General features: G+C 37.1%; 1 long non-coding RNA gene across 3 annotated transcripts in view; it reads right to left on the reverse strand.

Moving 5' to 3' along the window:
- LOC128851516 (uncharacterized) overlaps window positions 1-17,131 on the reverse strand; it is a 143,907-nt gene that overhangs the window by 22,253 nt on the left and 104,523 nt on the right. For 2 of the 3 annotated variants that reach the window (XR_008448885.1, XR_008448883.1), the window contains one exon: window positions 13,294-14,504. The exons of the other annotated variant lie outside the window; for it this stretch is intronic. This is a non-coding gene — a long non-coding RNA (uncharacterized LOC128851516). Of the gene's footprint in view, window positions 1-13,293; window positions 14,505-17,131 lie in introns of those variants that run through there. 3 annotated transcript variants of the gene reach the window in all.

Consider the following 17,131-nt stretch of genomic DNA (forward strand, 5'->3'; position numbering starts at 1 on the left):
TTCTCAATCTTGGAAGTATTTGTAGTAGAGTTTTTATTCAGTCACATCTATGGTGTGAAGAAAATGGGTGCTGAAGCAGGAACCCTGGACACACTTGATGCCCTGAAGGTTTGCCTCTCTGGTCATGCAAATGCAGATGAAGTCAGGGAACAAGCCATCCTTTTCAAGTATCAAAACTGGGCATTAACAGAAATACTAACCTCTGCAACAGGGTTGCACGCACAGGAAATGATAAATGCTGACAGTTCAATGAATGTCATGGAGAACAAAGAGCTAAATGATGCACCCATTGGCTGAAAGGTAGTCATGGCAGTCATAAATAATGAAAAATTACTGCCTTAATACATTGTGTCCTCACAAGTAAGAACTTGCTTTTGTTTCTGTTCAGGCTTAAAAAATCTACTGAAACAAACAACTTAGACTGAAAGGCACACAACATTGAGGAGTGGTATGCTGATAGGTCCTATCCTAGCTAAGCAGCGATATATGCTCACACGCATGATTAGAAAACTCCCTCACACTGTTTTACTGAAAAGCCTTCCACTCTTTACAACATTATTTCTGTACTAGAAAGGAATAAAGAAGGCTGCTAGGGTTTCCCTAGCTGTTATCACCCATGTGGATTCCTTGCATCACCCTTGGGATGGGCTGCCAAGGCAGAGACTCAGTGCCATCATGTGTGGACAATGCACAAGGCAGTGCAACAAAATTTACCACTGAGTACGTAAGAAGATGTATTAGAGGCTGTTTGGATCAAAATCATGGAATACTGAGAGGTATACTAGAGAGAAAGAAAGGTACTTCAAGTAGCATTCCCAAAAGCATTAGAAGACTTAAAGACCTCAGACTCACTCTCAGAAGTGAACTGGACAGTTAAACTCCTAAACTAAACTAAGAGTAACCCTCTTACCTTTGTACCCTTCCCTCTTTTCTGCCTAAGGCTGACATGTCTTGCTTTTTACTAGAGTATATTACAGTCAACAATGTATCTTTATGGCTTCTAGTAGATGTGCTCAATCATATCTAGTTTGGACATTTTTTTATTGACATTTTTATTGTCCCAAGAACTTCTCTGCAAAATCAGCCAAGCTCTAAGGATCACTGCTACCTGGAGGTTTCCCACCATAAACCAGAACTCGTCCAACACAGTCCTTGGGAGCAATTAAGCACTGAAGAAAGAGAGAAACAGAAATCAGTAGAGTGATCAGAGAATCACCGTTAAACTATTATCAAAAGTAAACATCTAATGTTAGATCACATGGAGCTGCTCAACTCCACATTTGTGACTTCCAGTGACAATGAGGTTTGTATGGTGAATTACTCCATTCCTACAGCCTCACAGCACCAAGCAGTTCAATGGTTATAGCAACTGCTTGTAGTATAGAAGCAACAAGTTCCAAAATTCCCTTCTGATCCTTCCTCATATGTGCACATATTTCATCTGAGCAGTCTGAACTCTCATATACGTTGGTGTGGGTCTTTCTCAATCCTTCTACAGATAGCTTTCTACTTTGGCTAAAAAGTAGTTATACAAGCATCAGGTCAGTGAAATATGGCACTATAGATTATGGCTGTTACTTCTGGAGAGCAGTATTGAGATTTCAGTCCTTGTTTTGAACAAGTTTAATGGCATATGTCAAACACAACAGTCAACAGGAAAGACTGAGTAATCTATAGTTCAGAGTCCTTATGGGGCTGATGACTGGAGCACTTGGCTCTGCTTTGTATGTTTTAGGAATATCTTGGGGATCCAGGTTAGCCATATAAGTAGAGGAACATGTAGCTTATGTAGCTGGAAAAACACAAGAAAAAAAGCAGGCACCTTATGTTCCATATTATCAAGCCTTCTTCTGACCACACAGAAGCAGATACCTCTGCTACTGTGAAACCTTACCGGTGGAAAATTTCTGATAGATAGTTTAGCAGTAACATTTTTAATGTCTTCAATTTTGTCAGGAAGTGAACAAGAACTCTGAGAATCTAAATCTGTGAATTTAGGCACTAATAACTACATTTTGGAGGTGGTGCCAAAGTCCTTTTATGTATCTAACCTTATTTCTTCTAGAGTGCTATCGATTTACCTAGACCTACCCCTGAGTAAAAGTACTACTCTGGGTAATATTATTATAATTTGACCTTTAAAGACAATTTCAGAACATCCTAGTTAATTTAATTTTATAAGTGACATTAACACCTATCACATAGTACAGATGCTCTTAGAAAATATTAAAACGAACAGCGAATGTGTAAAAAGAGGCAACAGAGAACCTAATGCACTTTAAAATCTAACTACCTCACAAAAATGTCTTCAGTCATATTAATATCCATAAAAGAAAAACATAGTGCTGTGAAGTCCTTTTCTTCTAACGCACATCCTTCCCAGACTGTTGTGAAGGAGGGCCTGGGAGCAGATTATCTGAAGGTTCAGCACTTTGGCAGTTCTTACAGACCAGAAAGACAAAGATTTTCCAGAAACCAGTGTCTTCCTGTGTCTCTCTCTAGAACGAAGTTCAGATCTGCCCAAAGGGTCAACAGAAGCCTGTTTCACATTAGTCTTAATAAACCCAACCAAAATACAAAATATTAAGCCCTTTACAAAACAGACTAAAATGAGGAGCCTGGATGAATTTCATCTTCAATATGAGGTTCAGCTAATAAGTCAATTTGAAAGCAAGGGACTAGGGTTGCAGGTAATCAAATTTTCAATCAATCAAGGTTTTAACAAAGTAATATCAAAACTGTATCTTAGTGACTCAACAAGCAGCCTTTTCACTGCAATAGTGCCAGTCTTAGACAGATCTTTTTAAAGGTAATATTTTCATTTGTAGTTTCCATGCTCATCTGTATTCTGACAGGGGTATGTTTATCTTTCGCTATCTGCTTATCAAGTTTTAGAATTTCATATAAAATCTGTTGATATTTAGTGTCAAACTTTTGCCTCTTAATTTGGCAGTTTTCCATGATTTACCATATTTGAAAATGTTGACATGGATGCACTGTACATGTTTATTGGAAACTACAAACTTCTGTTTTTTCAGGAAGAAAACCAAATGTTTTCATAAAAAAAAAAAAAGTCTAATCTAAAAAAAAGGCTAGTGAGGTTTAATTGAAAGAACAATTAAATATTTCTTCACATGAGCTTGTCCAATGCATAGTAAGACCATGGTCTACAACAACTGATACTCAGTTTTAGAAAAGAGTTGTCTAATGATGATCAAATAAGTCTTCATTTGATGCCTCGATGCTTTATCAGATTAATTTCTGTGAGAAAAATTAGAAGACAATTCAGAATAGCTCGATTCAGAATTTGAATTCTCTTCAAAAGGTCATCTGAGTACATGCAAACCCATTTCTTCAGTATACCGTTGCATAGATGTGAGATCATGTTGATGTGTCATTACATACCTGCAGATGAGCTTTCACTTCTCTCATCCACTTCCTACTCATCATCAACTCTGAAAGATATTAGATTAAGTTCAACCTGGATATGTGGATATGCAACACTACTGCACTCAAACAAGCTGTACGTGGATGGAAAATGATTGATTTGGCCCATGGCTGATCTGGCTTATCACATTCAATGATAATATCTCTTACCCCTGTTAACGTGGGGATGTTGCTCTATTTTCATTGCTAGTTCCTAATTTGTCTTGCTTTCCAGCCAAGGTCATATATCTTCTTCTTATTTTCTTACTTGGAGGACTGCACTGTATTCAGAAGGGTCTGGCATTCTTACACATGTTGGAGGCAAGAAGGGGAGTGTTCCCCCCTCTAAGCGATCACCAACCTTGCAGCTCTACCTGCATTTTCTATGATTCACTTTAGTTCATCTATGCAGTTGTTGCAAGACTGTAGGCACCTTATAAATGGAGTTATTCTCATCAGTTTTACATCAGGCATCACCTACTAACCCTTTGACTACCTTTATATAAACCAGTAGTAATGTGCTACAGATTTAATATTTAAGAAAAACACGTTTGCTTCTTTGCCTGGAAGATCCATATGTATTTCAGGAGGTGTGAGGTAAATGCTACCTTACCTGCCCTGTCTCTTGATACTACCCAGTCAGGGACTGATTATTTCATCCTTACAAAAGAAAACTCTGTGGGAGTTTGTGCCGCTTAAGCACAGTAGGAAGAGACCTATAAAGACATAACGGCAGAAAAGAATATTTGTCCTTTGCATTATCAATCCTACTGTGTGACAAAGGCAGGTGGATCGTTCTGCCTCAAGGATTAGAAGAAGGCATAGGGAAAGATGACCATTTGCTCCTTTTCCCCACAGTTATCCTTTCATTCTGTAGGTCTCCTGCCTACTGAGATTTTTTACCTTCCCCCACATTCAAAGTTCCTTCTGTCTAAGTATTTGTACACTTTTCCTATTTACAAAATCTTCTTTATCTACATTTGGCAAAGCATACATGAAAGAAACAAGCTTGGAAAATAGAAAGCAAGAGTTCCACTCAGCAAAGTCTTTTATTTAGCAAAGTTAAATTCCCTCAAAAAATGTATTGTCCTTTATCGCTAAGGTTAAATGCATGCTTCTTATCAGGACCTAAATGCACTTAGGGAAGCCAGTAAGGAGAATTTTAAACTTTGGAAACAGGAAATATCTCAGGAATATTGAACAGTTTTCAAAAATGGCATCATGTAACTTTAGAAAAAAAGGAAATTACAAAAATAGGACAGAATTCACAAAACCTATTGGAAATATTTGCAGAAAAGTGGCCAAAAGACTGAAAAATTGGGAGAAGATTTTTGCAGGAAATTTTGGAAATGCTGCTTTTGACCAATCCAGAACAAGAGAAAATTCCAAGACAAATGGAATTTCACCCATAAAAGAAATAACCACTTCCATTACCTATTAAAAAAAAAAAAAAACAAACCAGCAAAACTCTTTGGAAATATCACAACACTTACAATGACTCTCCTCATCCTTGATTGAAATTGACAGAATAATGCTGATGTTTAAATGCAGAGAATTTAACACCAAATATATTTGCATTGAAGCCCCATTATGAATATGAAAGAAATATTTTAACAACAAGCTTTCTTTTTTTATATAATTGGCAAAGTTCTACATTTATGCTACCGAAGAGGGTCCCTAGAAGGCTATATACCCAACTAGAGACCACAAAGAAAAGTAATCCATCTGCTTCTGCCAGGGGTGAAACATCCTACTAATGCCTCAATATAATGCATCACTATCACTACTGCTTGTAACCAAGTTCTGTGATCTTGAGATGTAATTAATGTAGATGGAGTTGCATACACATAAAACAGGAACAGCTCTTTTCAAGATGTCTTTGATCCCACTCATAATTAAACCCCACACACCCAAATATAGGATAGAACAGACTTTCAGAAACATTTGCATAAAGGTCTCCAATTCAGTACTGCATTTCCACCACAGTTTCCAAAGGACTAAATATGTCATTTTTCACATTTTGAAATCAATGATATTTGTGACCAGGTTACACTGAAATTTTGGACATTGCTTCACAAAGCCATTTAGAATAGTAAAATAGGATTATGTATCCTTTTTAGGTCACTGTGCTGATTTTTCACTCATTTAAGCATGTCAAACGTCTGTGATAGCTCCTAATCTATTTTTTGCATACATTTTTTGACAGTTTTCTGTAATTGTTCCATTCTGACTCCTTTGCTGTCTGCTTTCACCCTTCCCAATTCCGCAGCTGTGACAGCAATGACTACCAGTCACATCTAATGTGCCCAATATAGTGGCTGAAACATGTCTCAAGTCATTGTTATAGAAGATTTTAGAAGTGCCTGGAATTTATTTTGTTTTACTTGAACAGCACATGATTTTATTGCACTTTTATATTGCACTTTTATATTCTTTCTGTTATGCTACGGAATGGATGGAAGCTACCCAGATCTATGTACTTCACATATAAATCAACATGCATACCACTGTGCATGCATGTGTTCTTAATAGAAAAATAACAAGGTGATGCTCCTAGGGTGACCTGGAGATTTACAAAATACAGGTGAAATGAGAGCAAAATACAGGTGAAATGAGATAGGTAGCCTCTTGAGAGATACTTTGCCTGTGCGTTTGAAGGTTAAGGCAAATGCTCTATGAGCCCACCTGAGATGGCCTCCCTGGAAATGTAGCTCCGGAATTACAGCAAAAAAGATGCTCATTAACAGGAAGAATAAGCACAGAATTTCTGCCTGCCACAATATTCTGGCATTAATAACATCCCCCACAGGTGGAAAGAGCAGTTTATTAATGCTTCGCTTTTCTGTGAGTGAAATGTGGTCTTCTGCAGAGATCCTACTAGTATGTCTGCATATAACATATAGAAGACTGGTCATCAAATCTGGGCTTCCATGGACTTAAACAATGTGGCAGCCTTTTGCTAGAACTTAATTTCAGAAGAATGTCCTTTTGTGGTGGAACAACATTTTTTTCCCCCATAGGCATTTCCAATAACTTTTATTATACACGTTATGAAAGGTAGCGTATTAAAAAGCCTATGCTACAGCTGTCACATCAGTCTTATTGCTGGCTTGTGATTTCTCAGGAGGGTTTTTACATTATCAAGTACACACCTTTGTTCATTGTCTTAGTGCTTAATACTTGCAAAGTGCATAGAATCCTCTAGGGCCAGACTAAATGGTCCTTGTTTGATAACCTGGGTAAGCACAAAATGACCAGAACCACACTAGGACTTGATGTATGGGACAAACTCTGTCCTGTACAGTGTGATTATTCACATTGCTGGCAGTTAAGTTTTCCTTTGCCAATGTAAAAGGATTGATCACTGCTCTTGAAGAGGAGGAATGCTTTCTTATTGTCCCGCATCCTTTTGTTGTCTCTAGCACTCATCAGTGTCATGACATGCTATGGAGACAAGAACAGTTATACTAGAGCCAGTTATTGCCATTACTTAATTAGATTCTCATTCTGCCTGTTAAATTCCAGTGATGTTTTATATTTGTTTTCAGTAGAATAGATATTTTCTTCTGTACAGTGTCCACTAAATTATGTTGAAACACAGTGCACATGTACCCACAGAGGAGAACCAGAACACGTGATCTGCTGCGAAGCAGTACAGTAAGATGGCAGCAAGACTGATGAAACAGACTGGTACCTCCCTTTCCCACACGTCTATAGGCCTACAAAAAACACAGCAATGTCCCTTGTATAACAGGTCAATACAGCTGCAGCCCTCAATACTCGCTGCACTTCCAAATAGACTAAGATCAATCAGCCACCAATTTATTCCTCTCTCGTCCCAGAGCCTGGCCATAAACCGCAGCTGAGATTAGTACAATTTCTGCAACCTTCTCTTGGTAAAATTGTTTTATTCTGACTTTAATGCAAGGTTTAGGTCTTGGCCTGTTTTGCCATTATAACAGAGCTTCGAGTATTCCTATTGTATGGTAGATGTGGACTAATACATTGTTTGAAAAAACAAAGAAATTAATCCATATTTAAACCTACAGCAAATTAGATTCAGAGAATAACACGCAAATAAAGTCACGTAGGTTTCTAGAGGTATCTTAAAATAACCCTTGTTTTAGTCAAAGACACTTTCCTGACTCTAATGTAGCTGATTTCAAGCTATCTGGCTTTAATTTTAATCAAACAAACAAGCAAACCCAACAACAATAACAAAACATAAAACCAAACAAACAAACCCAACCAACAACTACCAATTAAGGAGAGATACTAAACCTGCATGAAAGAAAAAGTGAGAGGAAGTCCTTTGATTCCTTAGGATTATTCATCTTTAAAGTACCTTATGCTCAAAATCAACAGAACTATTTCTCTCTTGAAAGCCTAGAAGAGTTACTGGACATTTTGGCCCCATTATTACCTTGTTAGGAGGTGCACTCTGATTATTGTCATGCCTTGAGTCTGAATCAATTAGGCTACTGAGAGAAAGGTTGTTAGAAGCAAAGGAGTTACAAGAAAAAAAACTTCAACATATCAGCATCCAGAAGGGATGCTCAGGCAGGGCAATTTTTTAATGATAATTTTGTGATAAACAACAGCTCTGAAGAAGCTTTCTGTGAGAAACTGATTGAGGACAACCTCAGTTTATCTTTTAATTCTGTAAAATTCATCAGGAGATTTCATTGAATAAGGGTTAAAGATTATGCTAGCAATTTCTGATCTCAGTAAAAAAAAATTGAACAGAGTGCATAGCAGCTTTAAATGGAGTAGCGCACTTACGCCTGTGTACATTTGTTGCATAGTAGCAAAGGGTTTTCCCTGTAGTCAGTGGCTGAGGAAGACCTAGCATTTGGGTTTACACGATACCTGTGGAGTCCAAATATTCTCAAATTCTCTTTTTCAGATTGTCAAGCATGATACCAGCTAAGTGAGATTTTCAAATACGACATCTTCCAACTCATGCTTTTAAACACAAATCTTTCTCAAAGCATTTAAGAGTTTTGACTGTATGAAAAATTAATATAACATAATTAAAGTGACAAGACATATTTTAAAAATGTATCTATTTATTAGCAATGGGTACATTTGTTTTAAGCCTTTCCCATTTTGAAATATGGGTTACTCTGATGCATGGCTTACAATATATTTTTATTATTATCAGATAACTCTTTGTTGTTTGCACAATCTTCTGCTATGATCAGTTTTAGTTATTTCTTCACTAAACTCAGTTTTCCTGTGGTTTTGCCAGTCTTTCCTCTCTTACTTCATCTTCCAAGTACGTAACAGATGGATTTTTACCAAAGCAAGACAAGAAGCAGCCATCAGAGACAGCATCTCTAAGCAAACAGCAAGAAACTCTGCTGTTGTAGGATTGAAAGATACTCAACTATTTTAACAGGAGATCCTTCCTGGATCACATGAAAGAGCTCTGAGGATGAATCCTGACTCTCTACTGCCTGATATCTCACACTGTAATTAAAAAAATGTCCACAGTGAGAGCAAATGTGATGCAAAACGCTACCAGCTCTGGATTGCCTCGTCAAGGCGGATGCACACACACACACAATACTATGGCTGCTTAGAAATTTGCTTAGCACCATAAACTGCTTTTTTAGATATGCACTTCATGCCTGCAATGAAATAACATTGGAGAAGTTGCAGTAGCCCGTATATATGCCCAAGTCCTTCTCACAGCATCTCAGATGTCTGATAGCTTCTGTTTTTGCATGAATAGTGCTGGCTATGTTACAAGAAGTGATAATAAAATGGTTTGCTCTACTTTGTGATTTTGTGCTGGAGTTGTATCATTTTGGACAATATTTCTTCCCCAGATGTCAGTAGTTTAATTTTATTAAGAGAACAGCACCTATTCCATTGAAATCTGCTGAGATAAAGCAATTGTGTAATGCAGAAGTTTTGCAAGTCTGATCCAGCTATTGCCAATACACAATTTGTACTCTATGTGTCTGAATTGGTTTTAGCACTCTAAAAGCCATCTTATCTTATTTAGCTTCTGGTTAACACATTTAACAAGGATAACTGAAAGCTAGAAGTGCATGCGTTTCAACTTCTTTCAGGTTTCATGAACATCAAAATAGGAAGACGTCCAAAAGAGGTGCACATATCACTTTTATGGCACAACGGTGCTGTTTTCAAAGCAAATTGGATGTCTAGTATAAAGTGTGTTACTGATGACATTGAATTAGACTGCTGTAAATGCTTCAAAAACGTACAGGGTCACCAGGAATAAAACTGTCCACTTTTTTTACCTTGCTCAGCTGAACCCAGGCAGCTCATATTGAGGTTTTTACACCATTTATTTCCAGGCATTTCAGCTATGAGGCAAAGCCAGGAAGGAAGGGAAGAGGACCAGCAGAGACAAAGGTGTGAGATTCACCTGTGCCTTTCCCAAAGGAGCTGATCAAGTGCACAAGAACCTTGCACAGGTAAAGGATGCTGTAGGTTGAGCTTGGATGCACGAAATTCTGACAGCCTAAAGGCTGTCTAAGTCAATAAGTTGCTGAGGGCTGGTCAGTGAGGTATACGTAGTCAACCAGAAACAGATACCAGCTAAAAGCTGACCCAGAATAAGACAAAATAGGTACAGAAATAGAACACCAGTTTACATCAGTATAGGGTGTCGTATAGAGTTGCAGAGGAAGTACTTGGAGCTCTGTGGACTCCAAAACTCTGTTCATGGCTTGAAAATCTACCACTCCTTCAAACAAATTGCTCAAGTTGAAGACACGTTGTTACTGCCATGTCCAATGAAATTAACAATGCTTCACACTTCTAGTTTAAGAAAGATCTTGATAGACAGTATTTCCAGAGTGGAGAAATAATAACAATGCAAACCTAGAGAGAATTCACAATGTCTACTTATATTTCTAGGTTTTTTATTTTCCTAAATCCATATAAACAATTCCTCAAATTCTAATTAATGATTTACATGTTTCCATAGCTATCCCAAATACAGGCCTACAGCACTGATGAGTGATGAGATATTTGGACTAAACTTTTCTTGAATACTGCGTGAAATTTTACATCTTTACATTCCACCAATAGAGGAAAGCACCTTTTAAAGCAATATATTGTTCATGCACCACAACCGCATTTAATAGTTTTCCACTGTATTGCTTTTGGTTCATTAACATTCATACTATTGTCTGCCACCTCATTTGTTTCGGTGTTTGCTTTGAATTTGCCTTGCTGAAATAGTTTCACACTGCGCTTGCTCTGGCTCATCTGCTGTTTCTATCTGACTAATGTTTTTACTGTATGTGTAGAGTTTATATATTTATGTAGATTCTGTGCTGACTTATGCACATCCACACACACAGCTATTTTCTGGGGCAAAACCAGACAGCCTAATTTCAGTCTTGTGAGTGGTCTTTCCTAAGATCAATGGAGTCAGATATTCTTTTGTCACCAGCACTACTAATTGATAATTGACGTGTAAAACACTTCCTTCTCCCAGATAGTTTCTTTGCTTAGGTCTAAACTTTCTATGCAGGGCTTGACCCAAAGATGAAATGAAATTGATCCTCCACCTCAGTGCCCATGAGAGGAGTCCTAGAAATCCAGTCCCGTGAGACACAAAGGTCTGACTTGAAAGTATTTTTTTTGGAGGCTTACACAAAGCAGAAGACTTGATCTTGTTTAGCCCAAACAAAATCGACTTACTAGGCTGCACAGTTGCAATCAGGATGCACTATTTTCCAGTCTCCAACAACACAGACAATCACTTACCCTGTATACACATGGAATACATGACAATTTCTCTAGCAAAGGCCTTTTACTTTGCACAGTTTAGAGGTATCAGGATATTCTTACAGCCTGCAGCTATACTCTTTCTTGCAATCCATGGATCGAAGTGACTTAAGTAAGGAAGAGATAATGTTCTTCTAACTTGTACAAATGTCCAGATCCTGCCATTCTTTTATAGCTGCTTTGTGTTGCTTTGCAGAAAAAAAGTGGAACAGAACAAGGATTAGGTGATGAGCATTTTCCATGCACCCAGAAATCCTACAGTAGCACAGACACAGCATATTGGCTTCTTCATCACCTTTGCCTGTTTGTGTAGCCAATGACGAGAGGTGTATCGATGATGAAAATTTATAAATGTCAGATTCTATTCTTTTAGCTCACTTTTAAATAAGATGCAGTCCAAAGAAACAATTTAGAACTGAAATTTCAGATCTTCATGGTAAGATTTATTATATCAACTGGGGAAAGTAAGTAGCAAATCTTTCAGATATTCAGCTTTGATAAACCAAGTGTAATTAAAGTGACAAAATGCAGTCCAACCATCTACAAGACTTTGTTCTGAACTGGTTCACAGTGAAAGCATTGGATGAGGGTCTAAGTGTCCAGAAGAACATTAGGAAAGCTATCATAGTTAGTGTCAGCAACAAGGTTGCTCAAATGTTAGTTCTGTCTAAGAGCAGGGAAGACATTAGAAAAGATTTCAGCTGCGCAAAAGCCAAAAGCAAAGAGGAAAGGTAGCAATTGCTTTTCATGTTCATTGCTGGCATGAGAACTGTGGAGCTTAAAGAGCGACAGTGAAGATATTGGAGAGCCATTGGGAGAGAGAGTCCTGGAACAGCACAACTGAGCTGAGGGCTATAAAAGCAACTTACACGGCCACCTGCCATGAAAGACGTACTTATGGCTAATTTCACTCTAAAGTAAGGGAATGGACTACATATGACCTTCTGAGTCCTACCATTTTTGTTATTCTTTCATTTAACATCAAGTGGTAGCAATACAAATCTATACCTTTTCCTTTTCCTACAGACAAGAAAAGGTGTAGGAAATTCTTTTCTACTGCTGAATAAATAGTTCTTTTATCTGATATTCACACTACTAACCTGTGAAATAAGGTAAGGTTAAGCAAATGCTTTCTGAGACGACGTGGAAGAATGCTGAATTAAAAAGACTCAGGTATGGATAAAGTAGAAAGCAACAACAGTAGAAGGCATAACAATACAGCAGTCTCTTAAGCCTACCTTTTTGTCTAGTTCCAAGACCACATTTTTTCCTTCAGCTGGATTTTTCACCTAAATATACAATTAAGAAAATCTAGATCTTCTACACCAATTCTTATAATTAAATCCTCTCATGGTATAAAAGGAAGAAAACAGTTTATATTGATATCAGTTCACTTAATCTAGGACAGTTTTCAACTTAGTTTGAGGAAGGCAGAAAATCCTGGCAAAATTCTCCTCTGAACCCTTAGGGTAAGGAGGACTTTCCTCTACAGTGTACAAGAAATATGAGGGGACATGAAGAATAATTAATTGGAATCTCTAATTAAACAGCAGAGCCTAAGAGATAACTTTGTGTCATCCGGAAATGTTCTCAGGAAGTGACATTGTCTCAAATGAAAGTCCAGATGTCGATTAATTGCATTTCAGGCAACCTTGAAACTAAACAGAAAGTGACATGAAGGTGTGAAGTTTCTGCAAAATGTCCCCGTAGGATTAAAAGGGTAAAATGTTTTGAATTAAGATAAGTAGGACAAGAAGTTTGACACATCACATGTTTTTCCATTTAGGAACTGACAGGACAAACCACAAGCAGTTGCCTTGAGCACTGCTTTATATTCAGGGTGTGAAGTTAAGTAAGGAAAAGGAACCATGAAGAGAGAGATGGTTTAATGTTGGAAATTATCAGTGCTATCTGAAGTGAGTCAATTCATCAGACAGGAAACTAGGAACATTGGGGCAGAGGGCTGATTATCAAACTACATTTTATCTTTTTTTTTAAAAAAAGAAAGAACATTAAGGTAAAAGCTTTTTATTAAAAGTTTTTTATATTAAGTATAATCTAAACATTAGAGATATCTGATACTCTCTGGGAAAGCTCATGCTCAGGAACAGTATCTTAGAGCAAAAGAATTGCCATGTTTAATTATACCACTGTTGAACCTAATTTGGTACCTTTTCTTCAAGACTTACTAGTACCTCAAAATGTGTCAGAGTAAAGTATGAGAAACACCATATAAGACTGCTCTGCCCTTAGGGAACATGTCTTGCCAATTTTTATTTAGTAGCTGGTTTATGTCCTGAATCATGAGTGTTTATATCCCACATAAATTCTCTATCCAGCCTAATATAACTGTTCTCCTTATTCACAGAAATGTTTATTTCTGATACTGTATCTTGTGGTAATGACTTAAGTACGCCAGTTAGTCATTGTACTAAAGGGAAATTCACTTTATTAGTTTTAAATGTTTCCTTCCCAATTCATTGAATTTCCTTTTGTTCCTCTCTGATACAGTGACACAGCATGTGTTAAAACTAGTCATTATTTTATGTACCAGTATTGGTGCTTTCTCTTATTACTAATCTTTTCAATGTCATTTCACAAGTTTACTTTCTATGCTTCCCGTGTGAATACAAAACATTCTGGATTCTAGTTTTTAAAGATAAACTTTTAATTTGTACCCACAGCTTACCACATATGAGAATTTGCTTCCAAAACAATAGAGCCTGTATTCCCAAGCAACTTGGGATGCTTGGCTCCCTGGTAGTTAAAAAAAATACTAATTGTATGCATTACTTTTTGTTTACCTAAAACTGGGATACAAGCGTAAGGATTAAGTTGTAAATATAGATATTTCTTTCAATTAAACTGCCATCAAAAAAGGCATTGTTTTCATTACATACATTTTCATTATAGATTTACACAGTTTTTCTACTAATTTTACTGCATTATACAGACCTAGAGGATAAAACCATAGAATCATAGAATCATACAATCATAGAATCATAGATTCATAGAATCATAGAATGGTTTCAGTTGGAAGGGACCTTAAGGATCATCTAGTTCCAACCCCCCTGCCAGAGGCAGGGACACAGTCCACTAGGTCAGGTTGCTCAAAGCCTCATCCAGCCTGGTCTTGAACACCTGCAGGAAGAGACATCCACGGCTTCTCAGGGCAATGGATGAAGGAAGGATTGATGAAGGATGAAGGTGGAAATACGCATCCATGATTTACCCAAATCTTTGCACCATCGGTACCATTCATGCCAGACCAACAGTGCAAAAGAAGTTGCAAGAATGGACAAAGCCTGTTCAAAAAGGAACACAAAAAAAAGGTAAAATAAATAAGACAGTAGCTGTTTGAGATGAGTGTTGTAAAACTAAGAGCCAGCTGGAAAGAGCTGCCTTCAAAAACAAAAACCACAGAACATGTAGGAATGGACCATAGAGCTAAGACTGGGCAATCCTGGGAGAACAACTGAAGTGGAGGTATTTTGTCACAGAGTCTAAATGATGGAAGCAGGACCAAAAGCCACAAGGAAATTACATTAAAAAAATCACAAGTTCATATGAACCTTAAGGCTACCTAGGGGTGGTCATTAACCCTGGGACTTTTCACGTGTGTGATGTAAATTTCTCAATGGGAAAACCCACAGGAGATCCTCTTCTTATGGGAGTTTCCCAGCCACCATGCCCCAAGCCACACTAGTAGCAGGAGAGCTGTACTGACACCCAAGACAAGCAGGTTCTGCACTCTTCTTTAAAGAGAGGCAATAAAGCAAACGGTCAAGTATTGCATTTTGTTAGCAGCCTAATGAAGAACTATGTAGGATGCGCCTCATTTTGTTTTGTTCACAGTACCAACCATGTAAAATATGCAGTGGTAGATGACACCTGGATTAATTTACTCTTATATGTTTTTTTAATTTTCTATTGCTTTCAGTAAATAGTAGTAAAATAGCCCATGTAGTAATCCTAACAATTTGTTTTTAAATATATAGCAAATAGTCACTTTGCTCTGACTCTTCACTAGAAAATCTGTCTGATTTAGAAAACTTCTGGGATTGTCCAGCTCTTAACGTCATTTCCCTTGTATGCTGAAGCTACAATAGGTCAAACTACTCCCTTTAGATTTTATTCAGCTATTTCTGTTATTGTTACTTCAGACAGAAAATATATCACAATGGCCTGATTCCAGTTTGCACTATGTCCTTCAACTGAGCCCTGGAAAAGCAAAGCAGACTAACACTAGATCTTAGTTCTATTCATGTCAACTACGTGGTCCTCTTACAAAATTTGATTAACATCAACAGGTTATAATGTCAGTGGAAATCAAGCTCAGCAATGTAAGACTTACACTTTCCTTAGTCCATGATTTTAAATTCAAAAAAGAATACAATGTTCTCTGTAAAAACTAAACCAGAATGAAATTGTAATTTAAAGGAGTGGAGCAGCTTTGCAGACAAAGGCAATTGAATATGTGGAAATCAGGTTTACTTGGTCAAATGGCAAGCAGAACAAAATCAAATTACGCACTCTACTAAAACATTCTTTTAATAACAACAGAAAAAAATCCAAGACTTCCAAGTTTCCCATAGGTTTTATTAAAGTAACATATTCAGCAGCTAGTTTCCCCGACTCAGGAAGGAGCTAAACACATCTCTTTTGCGGCCTCAATTTTCAGTTTTGATGGATTGCTAATTGAAATAAGAGAAGTGTCTAAAAGGGGATTGGAATTATCAAGACCTTGGTGATATGATTGCAGACACTTTCACCTCTAGCTGACCAGATTATTTCCTGTGGAGGTCAAGGAGAGTGAGGCCTCAATTCACCAATTCACCACATTTGGCATAATACTAAGCACATGATTATGTTCTATGGCTTAATTAATATGCAGTTGCTGAAACTCTTTCCCAGGCTGAAGCTAGAAGATCTTCATACTTTCACAGATGGTGTAAAATATATCATGTGTCGCACTCTATTTCCTACTGCATGCAGACCTGCAACTGAAAGTGACCATCAAAATGGATAAGCCATGGCACTGTTTTCATATTGGGCAATGATTAGATTACCCATAACAGTTTGCTAGACCTTTAACACCAACTTACAGTTCAGCACTGACAGAAGAAGAGATGATATCAGACATTCAAAAATACATAAACAAATAGAAGTGTGGATTGAAAATGACACCCTGTTCAGACTCCAGAAAAAAATAGTCCCTACCACTTCAGTTAAATTTAGAGGAAGGTTATGAGCTGAGAACTGATTAGATAATCTAGTTCCTGTTGATTTGTGTCTGTTATAGTTTACATTTATAAAATACCTTCAAAATATATAATCTAACTCTCTGCCACACATAAACACTTAAGAAATCAGTGAGGTCTTAATATCTTACGAAGCATTTTATATAATAAAAATGACAAAAACTTTATAAATAAACTTAATATAACAATAAATTATATACTTCTCCTTAGAATAGGTAACTGAGAGCTAAGCAGGACTTGAATAACATTCTTTTGTGATATAACAAAGTCTCCTGTTAAAAAACACATGGGTTTAAAACACCTTAAATTTTAAAGCATCAGGCATCAAATTTTAAATTAAGAATGGAGGAGTTATTTTGTGTAATTCAGGAAAGGCCATCTATTTTGCCTAATTTTCTATGTTTTCACAGCTCTCATTTTGCCATGCTTAAGATATATCACTTCTTCTATTATCTATTATTGCAGATTAAGTAGCACATGACTTCTAACGGATAAAGCCTTTGTGCTGCCAACAGTCTTTGGAAACTACTCCAGAAGCAGAATAAAGTTCAAGCAAATCAGTGAAAAGGACAAGGGAAAAATAGAACCACAGGAAAGAAGATGATATTGGAAGAAAGGGGGCTTAAAGCAGTCTAATTTTCCTTAATGAGATTAATTCATATATTTGTTTC

Source organism: Cuculus canorus, chromosome 2 (assembly GCF_017976375.1).
Source record: "Cuculus canorus isolate bCucCan1 chromosome 2, bCucCan1.pri, whole genome shotgun sequence".
In the NCBI taxonomy this organism is placed as follows: Eukaryota; Metazoa; Chordata; class Aves; order Cuculiformes; family Cuculidae; genus Cuculus; species Cuculus canorus.